This window comes from Coturnix japonica (assembly GCF_001577835.2).
Source record: "Coturnix japonica isolate 7356 chromosome 1 unlocalized genomic scaffold, Coturnix japonica 2.1 chr1random1324, whole genome shotgun sequence".
Taxonomy (NCBI): Eukaryota; Metazoa; Chordata; class Aves; order Galliformes; family Phasianidae; genus Coturnix; species Coturnix japonica.
Genome location: NW_015439006.1, coordinates 1,359 through 5,311, shown reverse-complemented (window position 1 = coordinate 5,311; position 3,953 = coordinate 1,359). Strand labels below are relative to the sequence as shown.

At 32.1% G+C, this 3,953-nt stretch overlaps 1 long non-coding RNA gene across 1 annotated transcript; it reads left to right on the top strand.

Moving 5' to 3' along the window:
* Positions 1–42: 42 nt before the first annotated feature.
* On the top strand, positions 43–3,632 carry LOC107306758. The gene is made up of 3 exons (XR_001552260.2): positions 43–1,127; positions 3,090–3,156; positions 3,466–3,632. It is a non-coding gene; the product is annotated as an uncharacterized LOC107306758 (long non-coding RNA).
* The last annotated feature ends 321 nt before the right edge of the window (positions 3,633–3,953 follow it).

Here is a 3,953-nt window from a genome sequence, read left to right as displayed (position 1 = left end):
AGCAAACAGTTAATTTTATTTTCATTCTGCATTCCTACAACCTTTTCAAATTATTCTCATTTTGTTTTTCTCTTGGTCATCATACAGTGATATATAAAACATTATGGTTGAGGTTGTTTGCTCCAGGAAGAAAAGACACCAACCACTGAAAAAAGAACAAAGCAATTCAGCATCAATGTTTAGTGTTACTGGCTGTGTCATTAATGTTGCAAAGTAATGTTGCAAAGTACATTCTGTTGAACATGCCCTATTTTGTGAGACATCAGATATTACCTTGGATATAAAATCTATCCCCTCCGGCGATTTCTGACTGCTTTCATTTTTAATTGTGATAGTCAGCTTTATAGAGGTGTCGTGACATTTAACAAAGCCAGTTATAAAACCTGTTTGTTTGTTCTCTGTTGTGTGTGGCTGGAAAGAAATGAGTGCGCTGACAGGCCTTAATTGCTCTGATCAGTCTTACCCAAAACACTCACACTTTGCTCATGAGCACAAATTGACAGATAAAGTAAGACTCAAGATACCAGCCTAGGTTACAATTTAAGTAAGCTGGTATCCAGACCTATTGAGTGGATTCAAATATTTTTATTGGTTATGTACCTATATGTACCTATATGTGAAAAAATATATGTTTGTACAGATAGCTAATTAAATTAGTACATTAAGATTTTTCAGCAACATTTGCTATCCATCGGTTGTTTTTATTTTGAAATTCTTCCTTTCCCCACAATGAATAAGTCAGCAATAAAAATCCTTAAAGTGTAAGTTCTTATGGCAAATAAATCTTTGAAGATATGTGATGCAGACTTCAAAGCAAAAGAAAACCTCACATTTTTGAAATAGCCAAGTGTTTGCTATGGATTGAAAATAACCAAAATCTATAGCAAAGTTAATATAAAATTAATTAAATAATCAATTTCTAATTGAAATGAACAAGTCATTAATCAGTATCATTGAAAAATCTAATTATTCTTTATTTTCAAGAGTGAACAATCTGGTATTTTTTTGCACATTTTTCCTTTCTTTCAAGCTTTTGTTTTCAAGACAAAATAAGAGGTATCTCTAAATCATCTTTGCAAGACATCGACTAGGCTGTCTCATGGAAACAAAATTTCTGCATTGTAAAGGTAAAATTTAGTTCCTTATGTAAATGTTGTTTTGTAATTCAATACATTTCTTAATGATTAGTTTTCTTGATTAATACACAAAATACTTAAATTCCTACTTATTTTAGTGATATTTGACATTTCATAATGTCTTATGATTACTGGTTTTTTTTTAAAGTTTAATTTTTATTATTGTTGTTGCTGAAATTCTACAAGGTGAGTTAAACTGTTCATTTGACATCAGCTGAAGCCAAAGGTGCATGGTCTGGTAAATGTATCTCTTTACACTGTAAGATCTCTCATGACCAGCAAGGACAGATAGCAGCATTCAACTTAGAGTTGCATTTAAAACTAAATATAATTATGCCTTGTCTACTATACGAAGAATTATTCTCAGTCCAAGTATGTGGCGTTGAGATCTATCTGGGTAAAATCCCTTGTCTTCCACATCTCTTTTTTTCAATAAAGAGGAAATTCAGATCATTGTTTTTTGAATTCTGATTTGGATTTCTGCACAGCCAAACAATCTCAGTAGTCAACACAGCAGGGTCCAATGTAACAAAGAAACATCCCAGAAAGTAAATGAAGAATCAGTGTGTAAAAATTCTGCTACTGTATTCAGAAGTCAACAAATGAGTATCTTAATTAATGTGATTTTTCTTCATATACTTATGCAGTTTGGAAGAAATTTTTGTTTCAGACTACTATAAACATTAGAAAAAATGTAGAAAGTTCCAATTTATCTTTGTTACAGTATACAGAAAAATCTTTCAAGATTTACACCATAAATATCCATTTATTTAGATGATAACTTAAAAAAAGAATAAAGAGAACTTTATGGAGCTTTAATTGTTTATTTACCTATATAATTTAAATAAAATTTACTTCTGACATGTATGTAAGATAAATAAGACTTCTATAGGGAATTCATCTTTCCTTATGATCAACAAAGAAATTTCTACTGCATGAAATAATTAACTGAAAAAAGTCAATACTACAGTATAGCAAGTTTTATAATATTCAGATGTTGCATTTTTTTTTTCAGCAATGTTTTATATTCCGCAGTCAGTAGAAGTGGTGTAGGTTTATTTGTTTAAATAATTATACTTCATAGTTACAAACTTAATTAGGTAGGATTATTAGCACAGCAGTTCATTTACATAATGTAATCTATTTTACAGCAGTCCAAATTCCCTTGGTACAAAACAAAACAGAAAAATCTTAGTTTTATTATAATATTTTGATCAGTTAATCAACACAGTGTTCCAGTTACAAGAGAACAAAGTGAACACCAATGCAAAACTTATTTTCTAGCGTAACACAGTCTGTAAAAAGCTAAAAAATGTGGACTCCAACAATAGCAATAATAACACTTTTGACAATATACTCCCATGTTCTATTACAATATTAGACTTTATTATATATCTCATCTATAAAATATGTTCTTTAACAACAGAAATTACTTCTTTCAATATCTTTTCTATAAAACGACCTAAATCTTGCTATGCAGATGTAATTTAATAATTAGAATCACAGAATGACTGAGGTTGGAAGAGACCTCTAGCTGTCGTCTGGTCCAACTGCCATCCTCAAGTAGGGCCACCTAGATTGTATGACCCAGTGACACATGTATCCAGATAATTTTTGACTGTCTCCAATGAAGAAGACTCCACAGCTTCTCTGAGAAACCTGTGCCAGTGCTTTGGTGTCCACACAGTAAAGCAGTATTACTTGATGTCCAGATGAAACCTCTAACTTTCAGTGTAGCTCTGGGATGAAAATTAGACTCCTCCTCCTATACCCACAGATACTGTTTAAGTCAGCCTTTTCAGTAGTTTCAGAAACTTTTGCAGTATGGTACAAATCAAGACCACAGCACAATACTTTGTTGAGATTTCTATTTCAGTGTGTATATGTGTAACTTCTGGAGTCAGCAGACCAAATTTTTACCATTGTCTACTGACAGCAATTTTCTTATTCTAGTTCATATCATAGTAATTCGTGAAGAATTTGAAAATTTGTGTTTCTGACTGATGAATCACAAGACTTGGTAAGTAATGATTCAGTTTGAGATGATATTTTAAATACTGCCATTTCACATGCCTCATTCCCCCAACAATCTTGTGTAGTAAACATAAGAAAAACAGCATTTTTTTAATCTATCTTATTGGGGTTTTTTTTGTTGTTTTGTTTTTTTTGTTGTTGTTGTTATTGTTGTTGTTGTTGTTTTTTAAATAGAACATTAAAGGGATGGGTTTATCGGTAGTACACTTCAGCTTTGTTATGTCTTTGTCATGTATTAGTTATGTTACCTGACAGCAAAATTTCTAAGTTACATCTCTTGTTACTTTCCCCGAAGTGCTACAAACATTGTGAGCTCTGGCTAATGGTGTGGACAAAGAAGTGCCAGAGCCATATTGAAGAACAAAGGAGATCTGAGTAGGAGCTTTCTGGCAGAACAGAAGATGTCTTTTTCAGAGCATGGGATCAATTTTTTGGCTCATGTAACCCCATTCTGGATCTCATCTTCTATACTTGCCCAGGAGGAAAAAAAAAAAAAAAAAAAAAAATTAAAAAAAAAAAATCATTTTATTCAGATATCTTTGTTCCTTCCCTGTGGTTGTTGTCTAGAAATCTGCTCCTTTATTTAACTCTTCTTTTGCAAAGAAAGTTCATTGTTCTTGTTCAGAAACTGTGGCTTTGTACACGGATATTTGCAGTGGGCTACGGCTGCTTAGTTGCTTATATTGCTTCTCTAGGATGCTATATACTCGTTCAGTTGACTACAGGCTGTTGAGATCAGCAGAAAAGATGAAGCTCAACAAGAACTTCATGAAACAAAGAAAA